We start from the raw sequence: 8550 nt of genomic DNA, 5'->3' as shown, positions 1-8550 counted from the left end.
ACCGGCCATTCATTCAATACCACGAGCAAAACGCATTCATTCAATGAAACGAACTGCACGCATTCAATACAGACTGCAGGTCTAAATTCAATTTTTCGATCTTCCTTCATTCATTCAATGGTCAAGCTTATCGCTTTCACTCAATGAAACAAGCTGCATTCATTGAATCATGGCATCAAACTACAATCACTGATTCAATGAATCAAACCTTATTTCTTGTTTCAATGGAACAAACCTAACTCACACAGTTAGTGATTCAAACTGCACACTTTCATTCAATGAAATAGGCTGCAATTGTCAATCCAATGAGTTGAGTTACTCTCATTCGTTCAATGTCACAAGCTTCACACATTGTCTCAATCAAATTGCACACATTCAATCCATAAACCAAACTGCACCTGTTAATTCAATGAGTATGGAGCTCCTCTCATTCATTCAAAGTGTCAAGCACAATGCTTTCATTCAATTATACAAACTGCATTCATTAAATCATTGAATTGATTCAATGAATCACACCATATTCCTTGTTTCAATCGAACAAACATTTGTTGATTCAAATTTTTAGTAAGTCCTACTGCACTCGTTCTTTCAATGAAACAGACTGCACATGTAGAGGTACTCTCGTTGGATCAATGCCTCAAACTTAACGCATTGATTCAATCAAACATATTGAACAAATTTAGCCCATGAAGCAAACATTGAATGAAAAAGAAAAGTTCTACTCATTGAACGAACACGTCCAGTTTCCTCCGTGGAGCAACTGTTTTGCTGTTTCTTTGAATGAATCAATGCGTTAGGCTTGTGTCATTAAACGAATGAGAGAACCTTTACTGATTTCACTCTTTTCCATTGAATGAATAAGTGCAGGAGGATTCACTGAATAAGTCAGTTACGTTTGTTCCATTGAAACAAGGATTGTGGTTTGGTTCGTTGAATGAATGATTGCATTTTGATTCAATTATTCAATGAATGCAGTTTGTTTCATTCAATGAAAACGGTGAGCTTGACATATTGAATGAATCAGAGAAGCTCTTCTATTTGAATTAAGGCGGCCACTTTGGTTCATGGAGTGAAGGTGCGCAGTTTGACAGAGACAACGCGTGAAACCTATGGCTTGGAATGAATGAGAGTAGCTCATTGACAAGTGCAGCTTCTTTCATTGAATGAATGGGTGCAGTGTGCATTGAATGAACGCGACATTGAATGAGTGAGAGTATCTGTATTCATTGAATTGACAAGTGTTGTTTGCTTCATGGGCTAAATTTGTTCAATATGTTTGATTGAATCAATGCGTTAAGTTTGAGGCATTGATCCAACGAGAGTACCTCTACATGTGCAGTCTGTTTCATTGAAAGAACGAGTGCAGTAGACTCATTAAAAATTTGAATCAACAAATGTTTGATCGATTGAAACAAGGAATATGGTGTGATTCATTGAATCAATTCAATGATTTAATGAATGCAGTTTGTATATTTGAATGAAAGCGTTGTGCTTGACACTTTAAATGAATGAGAGAAGCTCTATACTTAACAGGTGCAGTTTGGTTCATGGATTGAATGTGTGCTGCATTCATTGAATCTTTGCATCAAACTACAATCACTGATTCCATGAATCAAATCTTATTTCTTGTTTCAATGGAACAAACCTAACTCACACAGTTAGTGATTCATACTGCACACTTTCATTCAATGAAATAGGCTGCACTTGTCAATTCAATGAGTAGAGTTATTCTCATTCGTTCAATGTCACAGGCTTCACACATTGCCTCAATCAAACTGCACACATTCAATCCATGAACTAAACTGCACCTGTTAATTTAATGAGTATAGAGCTTCTCTCATTCATTCAAAGTGACAAGCACAACGCTTTCATTCAATTATACAAACTGCATTCATTAAATCATGAATTGATTCAACGAATCAAACCTCTTTCCTTGTTTCAATCGAACAAACGTAATTGACTTATTGAGTGAATCCTCCTGCAATCGGTCATTCAATGCAATAGACTGCAATCAGTAAAGGTTCACTCATTCGTTTAATGACACAAGCCTAACGCATTGATTCAATCAAAGAAACGGCAAACATTTCCTCCATGGAGGAAACTGCACGTGTTCGTTCAATGAGTAGAACTTTTCTTTTTCATTCAATACCTCGAGCTTAACGCTTTAATTCTATGAATCAAGCTGCATTCATTCTTTGATTCATATTTCAATCATTGATTCAAAGAATCAAATGGAATTCATTGATTTAAGTGTACTAACATCACTTTATTTATGGAGTGAATTTAACTGCGTTCATTCTATTAATGAATCAAACTGCAAACATTCATTCGATGAGAAATATGGCAAGTCCTGTTCCAATGAATCTAGCTTTTGCCATTCATTCAATGAAGGAAACTGCACGCGTTCATTGAATGATACAAACTGCATGCGTTCATTAAATGAAACAGACTTCACTTGTTCATTTAATATAAACAGCTTTTCTCGTTGACTCAAGCTTTACACTTTCATTCAATGAAAGCAACTGCATTCATTCAATCATTGATTCAAACTGCCATCCTTTAGTCAATGAATCAATCAGTATCAATCGACACATTAAAATAAATCACGTTTCCTTCGTGAACAAAACAGAAAACCTGCATTCAATGAAATACACTGCACGTCTTAATTCAATGAGTGGAGCACCGGCCATTCATTCAATACCACGAGCAAAACGCATTCATTCAATGAAACGCACTGCACGCATTCAATACAGACTGCAGGTCTAAATTCAATTTTTCGATCTTCGTTCATTCATTCAATGGGTCAAGCTTATCGCTTTCACTCAATGAAACAAGCTGCATTCATTGAATCATGGCATCAAACTACAATCACTGATTCAATGAATCAAACCTTATTTCTTGTTTCAATGGAACAAACCTAACTCACACAGTTAGTGATTCAAAATGCACACTTTCATTCAATGAAATAGGCTGCAATTGTCAATCCAATGAGTTGAGTTACTCTCATTCGTTCAATGTCACAAGCTTCACATATTGTCTCAATCAAATTGCACACATTTAATCCATAAACCAAACTGCACCTGTTAATTCAATGAGTATGGAGCTCCTCTCATTCATTCAAAGTGTCAAGCACAATGCTTTCATTCAATTATACAAACTGCATTCATTAAATCATTGAATTGATTCAATGAATCACACCATATTCCTTGTTTCAATCGAACAAACATTTGTTGATTCAAATTTTTAGTATGTCCTACTGCACTCGTTCTTTCAATGAAACAGACTGCACATGTAGAGGTACTCTCGTTGGATCAATGCCTCAAACTTAACGCATTGATTCAATCAAACATATTGAACAAATTTAGCCCATGAAGCAAACATTGAATGAAAAAGAAAAGTTCTACTCATTGAACGAACAGGTCCAGTTTCCTCCGTGGAGCAAATGTTCGCAGTTTCTTTGAATGAATCAATGCGTTAGGCTTGTGTCATTAAACGAATGAGAGAACCTTTACTAATTTCACTCTGTTCCATTGAATGAACAAGTGCAGGAGGATTCACTGAATAAGTCAGTTACGTTTGTTCCATTGAAACAAGGATTGTGGTTTGGTTCGTTGAATGAATGATTGCATTTTGATTCAATTATTCAATGAATGCAGTTTGTTTCATTCAATGAAAACGGTGAGCTTGACATATTGAATGAATCAGAGAAGCTCTTCTATTTGAATTAAGGCGGCCAGTTTTGTTCATGGAGTGAAGGTGCGCAGTTTGACAGAGACAACGCGTGAAACATATGAAGGATCGGTGTTGTGTCCATTACTTTTCATCATTTATATCAATGATTTGGATGTGAGCATAAGTGGTGTAGCTAGTACGTTTGTAGATGACACCAAAATTGGAGGTGTAGTGGACCGCAAAGAAGGTTACCTCAGATTACAACTGGATCTTGATCAGGTGGGCCAATGAGCTGCAAAGTGGCGAATGGAGTTTATTTTAGATAAATGTGAGGTGTTGCACTTTTGCGAAAGCAAAACTTAGCAAAATTCATACACTATATGGTAAGTTCCTCGGGAGTGTTGCTGAATAAAGTGACATTGGAGTGCGGGTTTATAGTTTCTTGAAAGTAGTGTTGCAGGTAGATAGGATAGTGAAGTAGGGTTTTGGTGTGCTTTCCTTTATTGGTCAGAGTATTGAGTACAGGAGTTGGAAGATCATGTTGTGGCTGTACAGGACATCGGTGAGGCTAAAGTTGGAATATTGCATGCAATTCTTGTCTCCTTCCTTTCGGAAAGATGTTGTGAAAGTTGAACGGGTTCAGAAAAAATTTACAAACATGTTGCCAGGATTGGAGGATTTGGGCTAGAGGGAGATGTTGAAAGGGCTAGGGCTGTTTCCCCTGGAACGTCAGAGATTGAGGGGTGACGTTATAGAGGTTTATGAAATCATGAGGAACATAGATAGGAAAAATAAATAAAGTCTTTCCCCTGGTTTGGGGGAGTACTAGATGGCCTAGTTTGAGGGAGAATAAAAGAGCATAGGTTTAGGGTGACAGTGGGAAGATATAAAAGAAACCTACATAGAACATAGAACATGCATTGAAAAATACAGCGCAGTACAGGCTCTGCGGCCCTCGTTGTTGCGCCGAACGAAGCCTACCTAACCTACACTAGCCCAATAACCTCCATATGCTTATCCAATGCACGCTTAAATGACCATAAAGAGGGAGAGTCCACCACTGCTACTGGCAGGGCATTCCATGAACTCACAACCCGCTGAGTAAACCTAAGGGGCAACTTCTTCCTGCACATGGTAGTACGTGTATGGAATTAGCTGCCAGAGGAGGTGTTGGAGGCTGTTGCAGTTTGCAGCATTTTAAAGGCAGCTGGATGCGAACATGAATAGGAAAGGTTTGGCGGGATATGGGCTGGATGTTTTCAGGTGGGACTAGATTTGGTTGGGCTCTCTGGTTCGTATGGACAAGTTGGACTGAAGTGTGTGTTTCCGTGCTGGTCATCTCTATGACTACTCGGTTTTGGCCGAGGTATCAACATTCAAAAAAATCAAAGAAAGGCAGAGATGTTCTGCTCGTCTCTGAGCAGGACATGAATTGGGCATTGAAATGTTTGCAGTGTTCTTCAACGTTCTTTGTGGACAGGTAATTCTACATCTTTAACTCTGGCTCATTTCGCCCCCTTCGCAGGGATCCATTGGACTGGCTAATGTGAGAATTGGCTGTCTGAGTAATACGTCCCTGACTTGGCCATTCATGGCATCACACGCAATTGTGTCCTACAGCAGTAAATATGTAATATGATTGAATTCACAGGCCTTTGAACTGAAACATTAAAGCCGTCAGAGACACACCTATTGATTGCAGTTGCTCTTGCACTGTGATGAAAAACATTATGTGTGGGAAATCATGTCTCACAAACTTGACTGAGTTTTTTGAAGAAATAACGAAGAGGATTTACAAGGGCAGAGCGGTAGATGTGATCTATATGGACTTCTGTCAGGTGTTCAACAAGGTTCCCCATGGGAGACTGATAAGCAAGGTTTGATCTCATGGAATACAGGGAGAATTCGCCATTTGGTTACAGAACAGGGTCAGACATAGAAGACAGAGGATGGTGGTGGAGGTTTGATATTCAGACTTGAGGTCTGGGACCAGTGGACTACCACAATGATGGCTGCTGGGTTCATCATGTATATAAAAGATTTGGATGTAATGATAAGAGTTACAGTTAGTAAGTTTGCAGACAACACGAAAATTGGAAAGCGAAGAAAGTTACCTCAGATTAAAACGGGATCTTGGTCAGATGGGCCAATAGCCTGGGAAGTGGCAGATGGAGTCTAATTTAGATGAATGTGAGTTGCTGCACTTTTGGGAAAGCCATTCTTAGCAGGGCTCTTACATGTAATCGTAGGCTCCTCGGGTGTGTTCCTTATCAAAGCGACCTTGGAGTCCAGGTTCATAGCTCCTTGAAAGTTGAGTCCCATGTAGGCAGAATAGTGAAGAAAGCGTTTGGCATGCTTGTATTTGTTGGTCAGAGTATCGAGTATACGAGTTGGGAGGTCATGTACTGGCTGTACAGGACATTGGTAAGTCCACTGTTGGAATATTGCGTTCAATTCTTGTCTTCTTCCTGTTTGAAACATGTTGTGAAACTTGAAAAGGTTCAGAAAACATTTGCAAGCATGTTGTAAGGTTTGGAGGATTTAAGCTATAGGGGGATTTGAATAGGCTAGAGCTGTTTTCCATAGAACATCCGAAGCTGAGGGGTGACCTTATAGAGATTAATAAAATCATGAGGGTCATGGATAGGATAAATGGACAAAGTCTTTTCCCTGGGTGGAGGAATCCAGATCTGGATGGCACAGGTTTAGGGTGTAAGAGTTTAAGTTATAAAAGATACCTGAGAGGCAACTTTATCACTGAGGGTAGTACGTGTATGGAATGAACTGCCAGAGAAAGTGGTGGCGGCGAGTACAATTGCAACATTTGAGAGGCATCTGGATGTGTAAATGAATAAGAAGTGCTTGGAGGGATATGGGCTGGTTTCGGGCAGATGGGTCTAGATTGGGTTGGGATATCTGGTCGGCTTGCATGAGTTGGATCGAAGGGTCTGTTTCCGTGCTCTACATCACTGTAACTCTATTTACAAGAATGTTGTCAGGTTTGGAGGGTTTCACCTTCAGGGAGAGGCTGAATAGGCTGGAGCTGTTTTCACTGGAGCATCGGACCTGAGTGGTGAACTTATAAAGGTTCATAAAATGGTGAGGGGCATGGATAGGTTAAATAGACAAGTTCGTTTCCCCGGGGTGGGGAGGCCAGAACTAGACAGCATAGGTTTCTGGTGAGAGGGGAAAAATTAAGAGGAACCTAAGGGGCAACGTTTTCACGCAGAGGATGGTGCATGCATGGAATGAGCTGCCAAAGGAAGTGGTGGACGCTGGGACAACTGCAACATTTAAAAGGCACCTGCACGGGTATCTGAACAGGAAGGGTTTAGTCGGATATTGGTCAAGTGCTGGCTAATGGCACTAGATTAGTTGAGGATACCTGGTTGGCATGGACGATTTCGACTGCAGGCTCTGTTTTTGAGCTGTACATCTCTTTGGTTTTATGGGCCTTAATTACTACAGATCTTTTCCTGCTTCACAGCGTTCTCAAAATCTCTCCTTTAATACACCCGTGTCATCCTCATCATCAAAATCCAAACTGTTGAATACTGCAATAGCTTCAGTTTCTCCTTTTTATTTTCTGAAAAGCCATTTGACATTAGGTAAAGGTGGTGGGCAACTTTGTTTTACTTCTGCTGATCGGAGTTGGGAGTTGGTGGAAAGGGTGGCTTTTACCCGGGATGAAGTGTTAACATTGAGTGTGAGTACTGAACATGCAGAACGTGACAGATGAATTGTAATCTAGAAGAAAGTTGATTTGCACAAACCAAGTCTTACTTCAACGAAAAGGTGTCTGTTATCTTTCTTATGCAGAAACGAGGTGTGCATAATTAAGCATTAAAGTGCACGTAAGTGAACGAATAAATCTGCTTTTCTGATTCTTTAATAAAGAGTGCAAAATTCCCAGATATACTGCAATACGAGGACCATGCGTGAAGTTGTTGGAGCAAGCTACTAATCCAACTCCTTTCTGCAAAAAATCAGATTCAGTCTTTAAATCAGGAACATATCAGATATTAAGAAAAAACTGACAAGAACTTTATTTTATTCCAAAAATTAAAAAACATTCATAAAATATTTGGATGATCTGTACAATTGGTCATGCCATACAAACGCAAACATTCAATTTCTTTGCATGCAAAGATAAAGTAATCATTTATATTTACAGGCCTGTACCATAACTGTCCATATATTGAGCTGAGGCGTCAGCGGAGCCCACTTACTGTGTGGGCCTCCTGTTCTTTGGCAGGCAAATGTTGCACGGCGGTCTTTCCCCACCTTGCCTTGGCGACAGCTACCCCAAGCTTCAGCGCGCCCCTCAACACATAGTCCTGGACCTCGGGATGTGCCAGTCTGCAACAATCAGTCGGGGTCAGCTTCTTTAGTTGGAAGATCAATAGGTTTTGGACTGACCAAAGCGCGGCTTTCAATGAGTTGATGATCCTCCAGGCACAGTTGATGATCGTGTCAGTGTGAGACCTGGGGAACAGACCGTAGACCACGGAGTCCCGAGTCACAGAGCTGCTCGGGACGAACCTCGACAAAAACCACTGCATTCATCTCCAGACGTCCTTTGCGTAGGCACATTCCAGAAGGAGGTGAATAACAGTTTCGTCCCCTCTGCAGCCGATTCGAGAGCAGCGTGTGGTGCGGCAGAGAGTCCTGGCATGTCAAAATATCTCACAGGCAAAGCACTTCTCACCATCAGCCAAGCAATGGATTGGTGCTTGTTAGAAAGTTCTGGCGATGAGGCATTCTGACAAATGACTTTGACAGTCTGCCCAGGGAACTGCTTGACAGGATCCGCCCTCTCCTATTCCTGAAGGGTCCCAAGGACACTATGTGCTGACCACTTCCAGATGGACTTGTGGT

At 40.5% G+C, this 8550-nt stretch overlaps 1 pseudogene; it reads right to left on the bottom strand.

Annotated features, from left to right (window-relative positions):
- Positions 1-7565: 7565 nt before the first annotated feature.
- On the bottom strand, positions 7566-7746 carry LOC132814820 (U2 spliceosomal RNA; annotated as a pseudogene).
- Between the last annotated feature and the right edge of the window lie 804 nt (positions 7747-8550).

Source organism: Hemiscyllium ocellatum, unplaced genomic scaffold, assembly GCF_020745735.1.
Source record: "Hemiscyllium ocellatum isolate sHemOce1 unplaced genomic scaffold, sHemOce1.pat.X.cur. scaffold_941_pat_ctg1, whole genome shotgun sequence".
Lineage (NCBI taxonomy): Eukaryota > Metazoa > Chordata > Chondrichthyes > Orectolobiformes > Hemiscylliidae > Hemiscyllium > Hemiscyllium ocellatum.
Note: the sequence above shows the minus strand (reverse complement) of the source record. Positions and strands in the feature narration are given on the sequence as shown.